This window comes from Marmota monax, unplaced genomic scaffold (assembly GCF_021218885.2).
Source record: "Marmota monax isolate L192 unplaced genomic scaffold, Marmota_monax_Labrador192_F-V1.1 WCK01_AAM20220418_F8-fsc00044, whole genome shotgun sequence".
Classification (NCBI taxonomy): Eukaryota; Metazoa; Chordata; class Mammalia; order Rodentia; family Sciuridae; genus Marmota; species Marmota monax.
Genome location: NW_026695198.1, coordinates 7525396 through 7544212, shown reverse-complemented (window position 1 = coordinate 7544212; position 18817 = coordinate 7525396). Strand labels below are relative to the sequence as shown.

Sequence of the window (18817 nt, the reverse complement as noted above, 5' to 3'; positions counted from 1 at the left end):
AATAACACTATTTTCATTCAGAGCAATCTTTGAGGTTATGTGTGAGTGAACTCCATTCTTATATACATTTTTAAATCTCAGAATATCATTCTTACACTCAAGCCTGACATTACTCATAGCTTTATTTCTGGGACACCTATTCCTCATGCAAATAGACTAACTCATATAGGTCCTGGACTGATGTGACCCATTGGATTGATACATGCAGGAAATACTCAAATATTTATGCTTTGCTCTTCTTCCCCAGAACCAGTTAATTCTGAAGATTTAGTAATAACAAGAAGTGATTGTTCTCAACTATCCCAAGCATGAAAATAGTGACATTTTCCTCTTGGGGCCTCCAGGGGCTATAGCACTAAATGAAATGTTTAGTTTGCTCTTCCAGCAAAATGGATCTAAAATATAATATTTCAAGCTTTGTCTATTGATGTAGCATAACTGAAAGAAAATCAAATCAAAATGAAACACAAAACTCATTACAGGTGAAAGGCAAGGGTTAGAGGAAGGTATTTTGCCTTCCAGAAAGAATAACAAAACACAGATGCATGGTTTCTACACCTTTACTTTCTGCATAAAATAGGATCAAGGAAACAATATATGACAAAAAATGGAAATCAGCATTCTAGTGTCATAAAAATCTGAAGAAAGAACATGTTGGCTTTTGAATTCTCATTAGTTTTCAGAAAATACTTATTGGCAAAAATAAACCACCACTGGGCCTATCGTTTTTAAACTGTTTCTAGCATTTTGTAAAATGATTTATAAGGATTAAAAGGCAGTTCACCAGACCAGGCACTCATTGGGGTTCAGATTCCTTCATAAACAGAACAGGAAATGGGTGAGAAGATTCAATTATGGGGTAGCTGCAGCCATGGCAAAGAGGTGAGAAGCACATATTCTGAAAACAGTCCATGGGTACAGGGGCGTTGTTTACAATGGGGCAGCCATTCCACTAGATAGGGTTTTAGGATTTACCAGAAACCCAGCAGCAAGAAGTATCAAGGTAAATGTGGAAGAAGTAGCATGGCAGGTTTCACATTTGAGGTGGTAACCAAGGCTCATAGGGTTAGAATTGAGCATCTCTGCCAGGTGTTGTTAATGGTGCCCTCCTATTGCCCTGGTAGGGGAACCTGCAGGGGGGACTAATTAAAGACTCACAGATGTGGCCTCCTAGTGCTCACATTAGGTGTTCATCACAGTCACAGCAAGGAGTTCCTTCCTGCTCTGTGAGTGTGGACTCAGGCTTTAAATGCCTATTTTGCATAAGCCACAGCAATAGCCCCTACCTGTGAGAAGCCCTGAAACAGAACTCCTGCCAGGTTGGAGCCCCGAGCTGAGGTCAGTGGCAAAAATGTGCTCTTGTTCTGACACACAACTTATTTGAAAAGACAGTGCTTGGGAAATTTGTATGGCTGAGATCTCAAATAAATATCCAAGATGCCAGGTGTTCATTTGCTTTTGGGGCAAGATTGGAAGGAAAAAGAAACATTTAGCAAGCAATTGAATGGCTTGAGGCCGGTAAATGAAAGGCATGGGCTCTGGTTGTGTTGATACTCACATAAGAGAAATGGTCAAAAAGTGAGCTCGTGCCAAGCATGGTAGTGCATGTCTGCAGTCCCAACACTTGGGAGGCTGAGGCAAGAGGGCCACTTGAGCCTGAAAAACCAGCCTCTATCTCAGAGCAAAGCCTATCCAAGGAAGGGATATGGCCTTTGCCCTTGGAAAAACCCACAGAGCACTCCTAGGCACATTCCCACCCTGCTAAGTTGTTTATCTACAAATAACAGGAGAGATCTGCTGTGCCAGGTGTCCCTGACTCAGTCAGGCTAGGTGGGGACCCATAGCAACCCCCTAGCAGCCAATTAGCATGAAACAGGGAAATACCTGGGATGCCAGATAACCCTCCCAGTAGTTTATGGTGGTTGATAACAAGTTGGGAAACCATGTAGTTCAGCAAGTACACCCCTCTTGGCTTAAACCAATCAGTTCAAATGAATACCCCTTTTGTACTGACCAATCACCCCTACCCAACTTGTTCCTGCCAGTGAATGTGCTAATCATGTTTTAGAGTTGTTATTTGATTTTCTCGTGGTGTGTGATGATTTGCTAAAAGAGGCTATGATGTATGTGAAGTCCCTGCCCTCTCCAAAGAATGTATAAAAATGGTGCAAACCCTGGGCTCGGGGCCTCTCAGCATCAGCAGTTGCTGTGTGTATGCGCAGAGGACGGATCTAGCTCACAATAAACACCTCTTTGCTGCTTACATCGATCTTGGGTCTCAGGTGGTCTTTGGGGGTCCTGAATTCGAGCATAACAAGCCCAGGAGTTCCACACCAGCCTGGGCAACATAGAGAGAAGAAACCATCTCAAAAAATAAATAAATAAATAAATAAAGTTTGCAAGGTAAATTATGAATTATAATTATGATAAATTATGGATGGCACAGCAATTCTGTTGGGATATAAATTGTTTTTAAATGTTTTCCTAAATGTGATTACAGATTAAGTAGTAGTTCTTCTACAATTTCATTTACCTTTGATTCCAATTTTTTTTTCCAGTACTGGGGCTTGAACCCAGGGTGATCTACCTCTGATCTATATCCCCAGTCCTTTTTATTTTATTTTATTTTTTGAGGCAAGACTTTTCTAAGTTGCCCGGGATGGACTTGAACTTGTGCTCCTCCTGCTTTAGCTTTCTAAATGGCTGGGATTACAGGTGCACCCACTACACCTAGTTATTTGCTGCACTTTTTGGGGGAGGAAAGGGGCTGGGATACGATGTACCCTCATTGAACTCAGGGGCACTCAACCACTAAGCCACATCCCCAGCCCTATTTTGTTTTGTTTTGTTTTTTTATTTGTTTGTTTGTTTTTCTATTTGGAGACAGGGTCTCACTGAGTTGCTTAGTGCCTCACTTTTGCTGAGGTTGGCTTTGAACTTGTAAGGGTCCCGTGAAACGTCGGAGAAAGAGACCACCAAGTGACCACTCATGCAATTGGCATAAGGGGATTTATTGAACCAGCATGCTGGGGCTCCATGCCCACTCAAGAAGGGAAAGCAGCCCAGAGCCCCGGGCAGGGGCTAAGCACTGCTTAAGTACACTTTTTGGGGAGGGTGGAGGGCTTTGTATTCATCAGAACAAATCATCATGAGGCGCGGGAAAATTGAACAACAACTCCTAAACATGATTAGTTCATTCATTGGCGGGAACAGGTCAGGCTGGAATGATAGGTCATTCCTAAGGAGGGGGTTACATTCAAACTGATTGGTTTTAGGGCCTAAATGACTACGTGACCAGTTACACAGAGCCCTTCAGTCATTAAACAACCAAGTATTCAGGGGAAATATTTACTGGGCAGTTCCAAGCATTGTCTTAACAGCTACAGAAATTTCAGGTTTTGCAGGTAGCATAGAAACCTAACAATACCTCATCCTTTACATTTTAACTCAGACCTTGCAGCTTAAAAACTTTACAACACCCGGTCTTTTACCCTTTAACTTTTACGCTTTAACTTCAATTTCTTTTACCCTTACAGACTCATGGTCCTCCTGCCTTGGCCGCTGGAGCTGCCGCAGTCTGGCTGGGCACAAAATCACGAGCCACCACACACCTTGTAGATTCAAACAGCAACTTTTTATTCTCGAACTGTCACTGGCACTTACACACACGTTCTGGGGGAATTCACGTTCTGGGCCCAAATCACGTTCTGGGCAAAATCCCAAATACTCTCTGAATCCCACAAGAACTCAATGAGAACTCAACGGGAACTCAAAGAGCAGGCGCGCCTGAGGCAACAGGATACGCCCTATTCCCAGAAGGGTACACCTTAAACCTGGAACCGCCCTAAACCCCCGGATTGTCCTAAACTGGGAACACCCTAAACCCCATCCGCCCTAAACCCGGATCCGCCCTGGTCCTTGAGCAAGGTCACCTTACATGCAATGACACTGCAAATGACCTGGGTCATGCCATGCATCATTCTTACTTAGCAATGGCCCTCAGCAGGAGCCACTGGGATTAACAGGTGTACATCAGGGCACCAAGCTCTTTGCTGCACTTTTATCTCTGTTGGTCAATTCTCTTTCAAGTATCTATTTTCTCAAAATATTAAAAGAAATCATCACTAAAATGGGCAGAGTGGTGCACTTCTGTAATCCCAGTGGCTCGAGAGGCTGAGGCAGGAGGATCTGGAGTTCAAAGCCAGCCTCAGCAACGTAGTGAGGCCCTAACCAACTTGATGAGACTATGTCTCAAAATAAAAAATAAAAAGGGTTGGGGAGTGTGGTTCAGTGTTTTAAAGCCCCAGGGTTTAATCCTCAGTACCAAAAGAAAAAAAGAGTTCAACACTGAGGTACAAGGAGGCAAAACAAGTGCACACAGACTTTGAAAGAAATGATGTGATTGGTCAGTGTTCTAAGTGTGCATCTGTTATTCCCGTAGTTATTAGTGGACTAGAACTGGTAGTAATGTTTGAACTTTATTCAATTACAATTAATGCAGCCGTGAGTAATAGAAAATTTAACTATATTGTTGGAGGACTTGCTTATTAAACTAAACTATGGTAACTGAAATTTGTGATATTGGAACAATGTAGAACAATGACTTATGTTTGTTTATGACATATATAGTAATAATTATGAGGAATCTTAGGAATACAGTAGGACCTGATTCCCACCTCCTACTCATCCCCCCACCCTCCACCTCTTCACCACTACCACCTGCCCCCACCACCAGTTTCTATGCAAATTTTTCTTTTTTTCTGATTATCACAGTAGTTGGAATTCCAATGATGGTCAGCCATTCATCAATATAAATATGTTGCTCTCATTTGATCAATATTTACCAAGTATGTTTGGTTCTATGCATAAAACAGAGATAGCTCCTTACAAACAGACCTTAGGTTCTAACAATGGAGAGAGTCACAAAACAAAATTAACACACAAATCTAAAATATGACTCTGACAATAAAACAATTTCTTTTTTCTTTCTTTCTTTTTTTATGGGGGGGGTAGGGTAAGGTGGGGGTATAGTATTGGGGATTCAACCCAGGAGAACTTTACCACTAAGTTACATCCTCAGTCCTTTTCATTTTTTATTTTGGTGAGGGTATCACAAAGTGTTGAAGTTGGCCTCAAACTTGTGATCCTCCTGCCTCAGTCTCCCTAGTAGTTGGAATTAGAGATTTGTACCACTATGGCTGAAACTTTATTTTTAAATTTTTTTTCTTTAAAAAAAAATAGAGCCGGGCATAATGGCATGTGCCTGTAATCCCAACAGTTCAGGAGGCTGAGGCAGGAAGATCTCAAGGTCAAAGCCAGCCTCAGCAAATTAGTGAGACCCTAAGCAACTCAGTGAGACCCTATTTCTAAATAAAATACAAAAAAGGGCTGGGAATGTGGCTCAGTGGTTAAGTGCCCCTGAGTTCAGTCCCCAGTACCAAAAAAAAAAGGGTGAGGTGATTAGAGTGAGGTCAGGCTGGTGATGTAGCTCTGTGGTAGAGCTGCTGCCTGGCATGTGCAAGTCTCTGGATCTGACGCCCAGTATCAAAAATAGAAAATGAATAAAGCAAAGTCAGGTGAGTGAGAAGGAAGATGTAGAAGGTTGATGGGTGAGCAAAGACTCTCTAGTTTTCAACCGAGGTAAGCCCTGTGTGAGGAGAAGAAGCCAGATTGCAGAAAAAGAAAACGAAAATGATTTTGGAGTATTTGTGAAAAATGAAGGAATATAACTGGGTTGTCCCATTAGTAAGAAGGGAAGTAATAGCGCATGATGTGCTAGACTGGGCCAGACCATAGAAGGCCTCAGAGGCCAAGGCAAGGAGTTTGGGTTTTATTCTGGCTACAATGGGAAAACATTGAACATTTTTATGCAAAGGGCTGGCATAGAGCTTTGTTTAGATGGAAATATATCTCAGATGGGTGACAAGCTGTTGCCAGTTGGAAATAGAGATGACAATTCTGTAGCTGAACAGAGAGGAATAATTTTGGTTGATGGGTGCCAGCCACACAGAGTAAGCCTAATTGGGACACCACAGTGCAGGGATGAGGGATGCCCTAGGGTGCCAAGGACCAGTGTGAAGACAATAGGCGCCTCTGGGCAGGAGGCAGAAATTGCACTGCCAATTTACCCTCCTGACTGGGTGATCCAGGCCAACAGCACTCATTGTACTGAGACCTTAGAAGCTGCCTACTAAAAAAGGCATTCTTGCTACCCTGAAGGTTGCCATTGTCTGGCATCCTTTTTCGTTTTTCATCTATTGTCACTAAGCCCCGATGCAGGCAGTTTAAAAAGAAAAAGGATGCTGTGATGAGAAGCAGGAGAAATTATCATTTAACTCTTTTGAAATCTCTGAAGGGAGTTGCCTCTTGCTTTGGGCACTGAAAGTAAATCAGGAGCTCTGGAAACTTGGAAGAAACCAGGCTAAGAATGCTTCCTATAATATTGTGAAATAAGGACATTTTATGAACATAACCCCTCTGGATTGGGTAACAACATGGAGATTGGTAGGGCTTTGAAGTCAAACAGGTTCAGATTAAAATTCCAAGAGTAGATCATTTCATTTCTTTGAAACATAGTTTTCTATTTGTATGGAAAATGGAAATTATAAGCATACAGACTGCAGCATGTTGCTCTGGAGATCAAATGAAGCAAATATATATGAAAATCCCTAGGCCAGGTGCAGTGGAGCAAGTCTGTAATCCTGGAGACTCGGGAGGATCCCAAGCTTGAGGCCAGGCTCAGTAACTTAGTGAGAGCCTCAAAATAAAAAATAATAATCGTTTTTTGTTTTTTTTTTTTTTTTTTTTTTTTTTTTTACAAAAAGGACTGGAAATATATCTCAGCCCTGGAGCACTCCTGGGTTGCATCCCAGAAGGATATGGTTATCTACCTCCCCTAAATGATACAATGAAGCCAGATTTAAAGATAGGTAATTAGTGTAGTTAGGTAAATCAGGTCTAATATTGAGTAAAATAAAGAAAATGGAGGCCATTATAGGGAATGGAGTCCAGGAAAGCAGAGCAGCACTTGGAGAAATTGAAATGTTAATGTCCCCTAGGCCCAGAACCCATCCTAAGGAACTATTAATGAAGCAGCTCCCAGCAAAAGAGGAAGTGCTAATCAAAAGCCGCCCCAGGCCCTTCCTGCCCAGATTACTCCTTCAGCCCACCCATCTCCCACCTTTTGGACCTTCCCACCTGCATTCTATCACTGCAAGATAAAGGGAAACAAAAAAGAGGAAGACACGAATGTAGGAAAACTAAAAGAGAAGACCTTAGCTATAAAAGAGGGAAGACCTCCCCCTTCCATGGATTCTGCCTTTTGGGTCCCCTTCTTCCTCCGGGAGAATTCTTTTCTGCTGTCCTTTAATAAAGCTTCTACTTTCCACTCGACACTTGCCTCCACGTGCTCACCACCAAGACTCCTCCCATGACCCAGCCTTGAAGCAGTAGTAGTAGTAGTAGTCAATTCCATTTGCACAGAGCACTTTGGCACAGAAGTGTGAACTGCACGAAGAGGACCCTCTAGGCAGGCAGGCTCATGTATTCATGGACTGGGATAAAGCATTTGCCTTTCCTGCACAAAGCCCTGGGTTCAATCTCTGGTTTCAAAAAAGAAAAGTGGGGAGAGATCAACTATTAGGGAATTGACATGAATGTTAAAATCAGAATGGTGAGCTACACAAGAATCTAGAATGGTCATCAACGAATTTCCTTGTATTTCAGCCCAAACAGGAAAGAACCTAGAGATGCATAGCAATTTAACAATTACTTAATAATGATCTGGACACCAAGGTAGAGAGTAAGAAAACACAGATGAGTGGACACAAAGGGAAGATGATTCTACATATCAGACAGTAAACTATGTTTCCATTTACTAATCATTGGCCAAGTTGTCCCTCCCTGATTCCTTATTCTGTTTCTAAGCAGAGAAAACCCAGTGATGACCTCTTTTATCAGAATATTGGTGACACAGGATTTTGTCCCCAGTGGACAAGGCAAACAAATAGAAGATTCAAATAGAATCAAACTTTAAACCACTTGTCTTTCACAAAATGCTTGATACACATATCTCCTTTCAAATAGAACTTCATTTGAACACACTAAGGGAATGTTTTCTGTAAAACAAATTAGCTTTCTGTAGTCAGGCTGAGCTGTAGCTCAGTGGTAGAGATATTGCCCAACATACACAAGGCTCTGGGTTTAATCTCTAGCACCACATAAATAAATAAATAAATAGAACTGTAGTTAATTGCTCTACTAGTCTAGGGCAAATCAATTCCTGTCTTGTATGTATCCCTGTAGTTTGCATAATTTGAATACAAATATTTCCTGATTTAGAAGTTTTTTATTTTATAAAAGCTGCATCAAAATGGAATTAAAGAAGTAAACTAGTTCCCTTCCATGGTTTATCATATCCTTCTATTTGCATTCTAAAATTAAGTCATGCAGATAATGTTCTATATTCCTGAACTTAGGGGCAAGAACAAAAACAGAAGAGAGCTTGGATGCATGGTGGCCCACACCTGTAATCCCAGTGGCGCAGGAGGATGAGGCAGGAGGATCCGATCGAGAGTTCAAAGCCAGCCTCAGCAAAGGTGAGGTGCTAAGCAATTAAGTGATACCCTGTCTCTAAATATGAAAAACCAGCCTCTATCTCAGAGCAAAGCTGTCCAAGGAAGGGACATGGCCTTTGTCCTTGGAAAAACCCATAGAGCACTCCTAGGCACATTCCCACCCTGCTAAGTTGTTCATCTACAAATAACAGGAGAGATCTGCTGTGCCAGGTGTCCCTGACTCAGTCAGGCTAGGTGGGGATCCATAGCAGCCCCCTAGCAGCCACCAATCAGCATGAGACAGGGAAATACCTGGGATGCCAGATAACCCTCCCAGTAGTTTATGGTAGTTGATAACATGTTGGGAAACCATGTAGTTCAGCACGTACACCCCTCTTGACTTAAACCAATCAGTTCAAACGAATACCCCTTTTGTACTGACCAATCACCCCTACCCAACTTGTTCCCGCCAGTGATTGTGCTAATCATGTTTTAGAGTTGTTGTTTGATTTTCCCGTGGCGTGAGGTGATTTGTTACGCTGTATGTGAAGTCCCTGCCCTTTTCAAAGAATGTATATAAGCTCTGCTCAAGCTGTTCTCGGGGCTCTTTGCTCTTTACCTCCTCGAGGTAGGCTTGGAGCCCCAGCATGCTGGACCCCCAATAAACACTTTGCTGTTGCATGAGACAGTCTCTTGGTGGTCTTTTCCTCCGTCGTTCACCTGACCTTTACATCTGGAGGCCCCAGGGAGATCCGGCAGCGGCGGACGAAAGACCCCAACGAACTCCTCTAGGGGTAAGTAAGGCGCCTCTTTCTGGTTTCGGGTTTCAGGTTAGGGCTTGGCAAAGTGGCTGTCGGTGAAGAGCGTGAGCTCTCTCCGGTGGTGGATGACAGACGTGTCACAGAGCCACAGGCCACGTCCCTGGGGGATGCTCCAGAGGACTAGGAAAATCAAGGAACGGTAGTTTCCTTGACTCAGTTGTATTCTGTTTCGGATTTGGTTTGCGAGCCCATCAGGTTTTGCCGGCTACTCAGTTCTGATCTCTGTCTCAAACTCGTGTTGAACGTTTACTGTCTGTGTTTATTGTCTGTGTCGTCACTTTCAGTGTTTGTGTATCTAATCTCCCAATCTGGGGTCGTCAGACCCAATCTGAAGGGGATGCTCCCCCAATCCGTTTGTCTGAAGGGAAGGCCCCAGTTGGCTTGGGGCCAGCACCCACTTTGTTTTTTTTTTTTTTTTTTTTTGACAATCTGAAAAGGGAATCTATGTCTTTGTGTGTCTTTGTCTGTGTCTCTGTTAAGTGTGATGGCATTGTTTTACTTTGGACTGATGCAGAGTCCCAAGTTCCAATCTGCCTTAGATGTGTGGAGGTAACTTTAGCTAAATTTTAGCCTAAATTGTCCCTAGTATGCTTCTCCTGTAAGGGACTAAAAGTCAATAGAACCGCCAGCTTTTCTGTTCTCACCTTTTACACCCCTTTTAGCTGTGTTTTAAAGAACTTTGATAAACTTTACTCCCCTTTGTTAAGCGAGATTAGGGAAGCAGTGTTTTCTTTTCTTCCCGTAGTTGGCTTGAGTGCACCCACTGCAGAGGGAAATGCCTGCTGGGGATCTAAGAACTTTGATATCTCGCTTTAACTTTTCTCAAAACCCTGTCCTCATTATTAAATTGGCATTAATTGGCTTTGAGGATAGGAACCGAACTTTCAGTCATAAATTTTGGCACCCCAGAGGGGACTTTAGAGGAGTCCCCACTCTGCCTTCTTGGGGAAGCCTAGCACTCGAAACAACTGCAAGCAGAGGATGAACTTTTTGGGAGCTGACTACTGAAAAGTTAGGAGATGTGGAAAATGCCTGGTGCCTGGGGTCAGACCAAACCAGAGGAACTAATCCTGTAAGTAAAAGGTGGGACTAAGGGACTCCCAGCAGCTGCCAAAACCATTTTGCTTTGGGGAACTCCCTCTTCCTTACCTGCACTTTAAGGATTACTCCACCTCTGTCTACTTAAAAAAAGGGACAATGAATGCAGTAATGTGTTGATATTATAGATTATTTCTTGGGGGTGATCTTGGCTGAATGTGTATCTAAAAGATGATTTTTTATTGTAACAATCTGGTATCTGAATGGGTTTCTAAAGCATTGCACAATCTTGCAGTTAAAAGTTGGGTTTAAGTAATTGTTTAGTTTGTGATTTCAGATAGTTCATGCTAGAAAACTTAAATACTTAGGATGGAAAATTAAAGAACTCTACTTCCAAGTTGGCAAGTAACACCCAATCATTTAGTTTTGTTTTTTCATCAATTTTTGAACTGGGTAGCCTGAAAAGATTTCACTAGGTATATCAGTACATTAACTTGGGCAAGGATAATAAATTATGATATGATATCTGTTCCCCTCAGTGTGTAAGATTCAGGAAAAAAAAGTGTTAAATTAAAACGTTGGTCTGGCTTATTGAAATGACATTAATTAGCAACAGTCCTGGGAATTTTCAAAGCTTAATTTTGGATATACATGGTAGTGTGTGGTTCTCTTTTAAAAATTTTTTTAGGTGATTTAATGTAACTTAATACTACTTTAGGAACTTCAGAACAAAGAAAGTAGCTTAATGATCCTGAAGGAACTTCTTCTGATGGTGGCTTTTATATTATCAAGAAAGATCCTATTTTCAGTTTTGTGTGAGCAAGTTTTTCTAGTGTAGAAAGATATAAAGATATAAAATTTTGAGAATTGCATCTTAAACTTGTATCATAATTTTCAACATCCAAACCTGAAAATTGTGACTTATAGTTAAAATGCCTTAGGCATGAGGTTTCTGCTCAGAATTCCAGTTTTCCCAGTTCCTTCCAGACCTCAGCCAGGACTTAAGTTGATATGCAAATAGAAGAAGCCTGGAGCTCAGGAGACAGATCTGAGGCCCAAGGGAAAAAAAAAAAGTAAAAGTATCTTTTTACCTGAACTCAAACTAGACCAAACCAAAAAGTAAATTGTATGATATTTACTAATTACTGGCCGGTCATCTTTTTTAGGACTCTTGCTTTTTCTTAGATTCTGTATTTTTTTTGAGCTCATGATTTTGATCCTACAGACAAGTTAATGTTTTCTGATCAGTTCTATTTTTGATCAACTGTGGAGTTTTTAAACATTGCAATGGAGATTTCACCTGAAAAAAACAGCTACAAGGCCTTGTTTATGTGTGCACACTTGTGTTATGTGTTGTATGTCTGTATGTCTGTATGTATATGTCCATATATCATGCAATTATATGACAGTTGGCAGATATATGAGGAGCGCTCATGAAAAATTAAAAAAAATGGATCCAAATATCTTTGATTCACGTGATTCAAATGGTTCAATTTAAATTGGGTAAACAGATAAAAGTAAAGATGTCTCTAAAATTAAGCTTATAAGTTTTTCTAGGTGCTCAAAAAAAAACCTAATAAAATGTTGTCTATGAAATAATCTGCTTAAATTCAAAAATTTACAAGTATTGTTTCAAAATGTGAACAGAAGGAGGTTAACAGATGAAAAAGAGAAACTAAAAGGTTCTAGGTATGGATTTAATTGAGAGAAAATGTGTTACTGGATAAGAGTCTATATGATTAAGTAAGAAGGTTTAAGTAAGTGATATAAAGAAGGTCTGTGTAAGTTGGTTGTAATCTTAAAGAAATTAAACAGCTGGTTAAACAAGTGGTGTTGTTTTAGAGAATTGTGCTATGTTATTTCTTTAAAAGCTAAATTTGGTTAATATAAAAACATCAATGTAATTGTGGTGCCATTAATGTGTTCATATCTTCCAGGTATACAAGTCTGTAAGGTAGAAGCTACAAAAGAGCATTATATCAAGCTGGTGTTCTAAAGTTGTATGGTAATTTTAGGCTTAAAAGAAAAACATGTTGTAGATTTATTTATATCACTTGTGTTCTATAACTGGACTTGTTATCAATAAGATATGTAAAGTTCTATGTTACTTTTTACACTGAGATACAATTTAAATGTATTTTTAAGTTAATGAGAGCCTAATCTGTGTGAAGGTTTTATTGTAAAACACAAAAATACTTTGCTACTTTTCTAAAAAATGTTAAAAGCTTTAAGCCTTTCTTTAATTCATGTTTTAGATGTGATATTATATTGTGTTAGCTAATATTCATGTGAACTTGAGCAACAATTTATGTAGGCTTTATAAAATTATGTCTAAAAAGCAAAGATCAGCTTCAGAACTACAGTACTTAAGATTTATGAAGAACCCCGCCTTACCTGAGATAAGGCTCTATGTCCCATCTCACTACATGTGAAAGTGACTATGGAAGAAGTAGGCCAGATTTCAGTACAGTTAAAGTTGTGTCCAAAAGTTGGTTTTTTGTCACGATTACCAGGATCTCAAACAGGGGATTATAATGTATAACTCTGCCAAAATTCTAGGTAGCTATTACATGAACTAAATATGTTTTTACTCTTGTTAATTTTATTTTATACTTTCCTTATAAATGTTCTAAAGATTGCCCTGCTAATGTTTTGCAGAGGTACTGATTTAAGAACACACAACCTGGGTTAATTTAAGATAAGGAGTTCACCTACAGGATAGAGAGATAGACATTAAAGCCCAGTACTCTTAATATAAGGCTGTTGAAACTTATTTGCTGGATGTTTAAGATTAAGTTTTAAAATTAGTTAAATTAAAGGGCCAAGAAAACCAATATTTGGCTCTTGCCCTCTGAGTCAGTCTGAATCAGGGAATAGGGGACTTCTCCAAAGAGCTTTGCAACTCTGGGCCACATAACCCCCCAATCAGGGAGATTAATGAGACCAGTGGAGGACAGAAAGCCAATCAGTGCATTTGCTGTGAAGAGGAGGGTCATCAGAAAAGGGAGGCATCCCTGATGCTTCCAAGGGAAGCCACATGGTCAAGCAAGGCCTGGACCCATCCTAGCGCAAATGGCACTAGCAGAACTGAGAAGCTGCTGTAAGTTCCCGGAGGACTCCCAGGGAAACTCAGCTGACTGTTAACAATAGATAGAAACAAAAGTCAGTTTGACTTGCTTCATCTTAAACACTTAACAAAGACAGTCAAAGCTAAAACACAGCTATTCCTGGGCATTTTAAATGATAATAATAGTTATTCCATAAATAAGTGGAGGTTGAAAAAGAGATTCTCAGACAGGAATGCCTGATAAGTATCAAAAGGAACTGCCAGAGTAGTTTTTAGTTTAAGGCCTTTATTTCTAACCAACACAGGTAGGCTTAATGTTTGCTAGTATGGTTATCTAGCCCTAAGTAACAGAATTAAAGATTTCTCTATTAGACACAGGTCATACTAGTAAAAGGATTTTGCAAGATCAGATGACATTAAATTATTAAACTGTGTCTTAAGGGGAAGGACATCTGTAACCCTAAAAGTTAAATGTCATGTTTACAGTCCTGGTAACTGGAAATGTTAAAGCCTGGTGAGGGAACTTCTGTGCAGTGACATGTTCCAGCTGTTGCAACACTTATTCAGTAATAATGGTTTGTTTCTCTCATAGAAGCACCCATCCCCAGATGACAACCTGTTTTTCCCCAACCAGACTTCAAATGGAACTGACTTCTAAAAGGGAACTCATGTCCCCCACGTCGCCCCCCACGTCTTCAAGCCCCCTCATGTTCGATACCCCTTTTTCAGCTCTGAAGCAGCCAGAATGAGTTGTCGCCCCTTCTCCACACAGCAATAAAGTTTCTAAAATTAGGGGGGGAACAAAGCCAAAAATGGATAGGCAGTGTAGATAGGTAAATCGAGTCAGGTTGGATCTAGGAGGCCAATTTTAAGTAAGTCTGGGAAGTTGAAGACTGTCCCCTGAGCATTACTGTTTACCAAGATGTAGAGCCTGCCCAAATAGGCCCACAACTGAGGGAACCATGATTGATTCTCAAGTTTCCAGAGAAAGGGGGGAATGAAAAACCAGCCTCTATCTCAGAGCAAAGCTGTCCAAGGAAGGGACATGGCCTTTGTCCTTGGAAAAACCCATAGAGCACTCCTAGGCACATTCCCACCCTGCTAAGTTGTTTATCTACAAATAACAGGAGAGATCTGCTGTGCCAGGTGTCCCTGACTCAGTCAGGCTAGGTGGGGATCCATAGCAGCCCCCTAGCAGCCACCAATCAGCATGAGACAGGGAAATACCTGGGATGCCAGATAACCCTCCCAGTAGTTTATGGCAGTTGATAACATGTTGGGAAACCATGTAGTTCAGCACGTACACCCCTCTTGGCTTAAACCAATCAGTTCAAACGAATACCCCTTTTGTACTGACCAATCACCCCTACCTAACTTGTTCCAGCCAGTGAATGTGCTAATCATGTTTTAGAGTTGTTGTTTGATTTTCCCGTGGCGTGAGGTGATTTGTTATGCTGTATGTGAAGTCCCTGCCCTTTTCAAAGAATGTATATAAGCTCTGCTCAAGCTGTTCTCGGGGCTCTTTGCTCTTTACCTCTTCGAGGTAGGCTTGGAGCCCCAGCATGCTGGACCCCCAATAAACACTTTGCTGTTGCATGAGACAGTCTCTTGGTGGTCTTTTCCTCCTCCTCCTCCTCCTCCGACGATGACCACGATGTTCGCCTGACCTTTACAAATAAAATACAAAATAGGGCTTGGAATGTTACTCAGTGGTCAGTGCCCCTGATTTCAATCCCCGGTACCCCTCCCCCAACCAAAAAAAAAACAGAAGAGAAAGACACATAACAATAGAAGAAATTTCTCACATTTACTCAGGAAAGTTGACAGTCAAGGATGGGGTAGAGTTGTTTTGTTTTGCGTTGTTTTGCAGTACTGGGCATTGAACCCAGGGGTGCTCTACCACTGAGCTATATCCCCAGCCCTTTTTATTTTTTACTTTGAGAGTCTCACTAAATTGCAGAGGCTGGCCTCAAATTTGCAATCTTCCTGCATCAGTATCCTGAGTAGCTGGAATTATAGGTGTGCGCCACAGCATCCAGCACTGGGATAAAAATCTTGAGGTTAAACTTCAACCCAGGGTAGAATTTCCTGTTTATGTTTAAGTCAGGTAGCTACACCTTCTATTATCATTCCTAGTGTAAGAACCATTAGTGCAATTGGTAAATGATTTAAGACACAAAGTCAGAATGAGCTATGTGGTTTTACACCATATATAATACACATAAGAATCACCAAGCAATAAATAAAATACTAGGAAATTTAGGGGGTGGGGAATGCCTCATTTTGAAACAATCCCAGTCATTCTTACCACCTTGCACTTGCTCCTAGTTTAAAGCCACTTAGTCATTTTGATACTCCTTCATCTTATTTCCTTTTATTTTGTTTTGTTTCTCTTAAAAGCATGGTCAAAAAAATAAAAAAATACTTTAGTCCACCATTTTCTGTATTCAAAAATAAATGAGATTCATTGCAAATCCAATTATAATCCCAGCATTCTTTTTTTTTTATAGGAATCTATCAGTTGATTCTTAAAAGAAAAACAAAGCAAAAAGATTATGCAAACAAATCTTGAAGAAGGCTAAAGTTGGCGAAATCAGACTACCAAACGTCAAGATATATTGGACCTAGCCAGGGGCAGTGGTGCACACCTGTAAACCCAGCAACTTGGGAGTCTGAGGCAGGAAGATCCCAAGTTCAAGGTCCTCAGAAATTAAGTGAGACCCTCATAAACCTGTGACCATGTGTTAAAATAAAAAGATCTGGGGTTGTACCTCATTAGTAAGGTGCCCTTGGATTAGATCCCCAGTACCAAAAATGTTTTTTAAAGATACACTCTTCCAGGACATGGTGGCACACACCTGTAAATCCAACTACTCCAGAAATGAGGCATGAGGATCACAGGTTAAAGAGCAAGACCTTGCCTCAAAACCAAAACAAAAAATGGGGCTTTAGATGTAACTAAGTGGTGGAGCACTTGTTTTGACCAACTTGGCCTTGAACACCTGACAGGAGAGTATAGCCTAAAAGCTCAGTCCTCCATGGACATTTGAAAGGAAAAATAATATATTTTTAATGTAATTTAAGATGTGCACTTGTGGGGACTGGGGCTGGGGCTCAGTGTTAGAGTGCTCACCTAGCATGTGTGAGGCACTGGGTTCGATGCTCAGCACCACATAAAAATGAAATAAAGATATTGTGAGTCCACCTACAACTAAAAAATAAATACTGAGAGAGAGAGAGAGAGAGATGTACATTGTGTCAGACCTACCAAAAGTAAGTAAAACTGGAGATTATAAAGAAAATGTTCTTGTGTGAGAATGCCTAATAACAATGACTACAAGAGTCACAATTTGTCCTGAATTAATTTGAGTCTGATTTTATAGACCTACAAATCTTTCTAACCTCCTGAATTGATTAACTTGATCTGTTTTTTATTGATAAAATTATGAGTTACTGTCCTCGTGGTTTTCTGAAACTGGCTGAAATACTAATTATTTTTCTGCTAAGTATTTACAAAAAAGTATTGCTTCGCTGACTTTATTGTTGTCTTAGCATGATCTCTGCTCTATGTGTGCCTTGTCCAGTAACCTGTCATGTGCCATTGTGGCTCTATGGACTGCTCTGAGGCTGACTGCCCTTAACTGTTCATGTTCCATCTGACAGAGAACAAGGACTTTGGGTTACTTCCCCCAACTTCAATCCCTTTCAGCAGGAAGAGATGGCATCACTCACTTTCCCATAGAAATGGGATGTAGGAAAAAATTGACAGTGGAAAAAAGTAACCATTGCTGCAGTCTGCCTGGGCAAAATAACGGGGGTGGGGGGTGACAAGCAACTTGTGAAGATTGAAACAGCGGGAGCCCCTTTATTGCAGGACAGCAGAGGTATTTATACCTAACTCATTATACACAGCTTGTTTCAATTAACATCATCTAGATACATCAATTAGTCATTAAGGAATCCTCATCATCTTACTAATTACACACAGCTTAACTTAATTAACATCATCTAGATACAGTCATTAAGGAATCTCCATCATCTTAATGGCTCGCTACTTCTCAAACCACTCCTCCTGGCAAAGTGCCAGGCGCCATCTTGACTTGTCTGTGGCTCTCAACAAACCATGGCCCACTTTATGCTTTGAATACAACCTTTGTTGTTCTGCCACTGCAACTGATTTTTTAAATGGACATGTTTTCATTCTCTTCTTCTCTCCCAGCTCCTTCCTAATCTCTCCCCATCCTTAATAAAACAGGATTAACTTTCTTCCCTATCCCAGGCAGAAATATCTGTACCTGAGTACAAACCCACCATAGAAACAAAGTAATCCAGACTTTGGGGATGGTACCAGAAGATCTCAGAAATGACTATCTCCCAAATTAACAAGTGGATCACAACTCCAACAGAGAACACATGGAATGTAGCCTTTGAGTCACTCTTTAAAAACCTCCTGTTCCTGCTGATGGGGGGAATCACAGCCTTTGGTACAGGAGTCCCCTGTGTTTCTCCTTTGCTAGCCCAAACAATAAGCCTTCATTTTCTTTTTTCTCAAAACTGTGTTCTTATTAGTGGGTTGGCATCAGGGACAAGGACCAAGGTTTTAGAAACACAACCACTTTGTAAAATGACTTCACAATTTCTTTTAAAGTTAACATGTACACCTACTTCAGCATTTCTACTTCTTACTACTTCCACATATTTCTCAATGAAAATGCATGTCTCCAAATATTTCTATAAAAATGTTCATAATGTGCAAGGGATATGACACATTGGTAGTGTTTAAAGCATAACGTAGACCACTGTTACAGTAGAATATTTGTTTGGCATGTGTGAAGCCCTGGGTTCAATCCTCAGCACTGCAAAACAAAACAAACAAACAAGGCCAAAATAATGTTCATAATATTAGAGGAAAGGTGTCAAGAGAGAAGGGGAAGGAAGTACTGAAGATTGATATTGGCCAATTTATATAGTTATGTTGTGTGCATGAATGAATATGTAATCTCGATTTATGTATAATCCCAATATTATGTATAATTTTAATGTACCAATAAAAGTAGAAAAATAAATTTTAAAAGTTCATAACAGCTTATTCCTGATGAACAAAAATTGGAAACAGTCCATTACCCATTCTTAAAATGTGTAAACAAGTTGTAGTATATTCATGAAATAGAACACTAACCAACAATTTTAAAATATATATTTTAAAGAATAAAGGAAAAAGAAACTTTAAAAAACAAGTAAATATCCCAGTGGCTTGGGAGGCTGAAATAGGAAGATCTCAAGTTTGAGACCAGCCTGGGCAATTTATGGAGATCTAATTCAAAAAATAAAACATT

At 40.4% G+C, this 18817-nt stretch overlaps 1 protein-coding gene across 2 annotated transcripts in view; it reads right to left on the bottom strand.

Annotated features, from left to right (window-relative positions):
* Window positions 1-546: 546 nt before the first annotated feature.
* Window positions 547-18817, bottom strand: part of LOC124082149 (translation initiation factor IF-2) — a 70188-nt gene continuing 51917 nt past the window's right edge. Inside the window, exon 3 of one of the 2 annotated variants that reach the window (XM_058573998.1) lies at window positions 547-2365. The gene's annotated coding sequence lies outside the window, so the exon portion shown is untranslated. Of the gene's footprint in view, window positions 2366-13747; window positions 15149-18817 lie in introns of those variants that run through there. The other variant, XM_046428619.2, reaches the window with a different exon arrangement.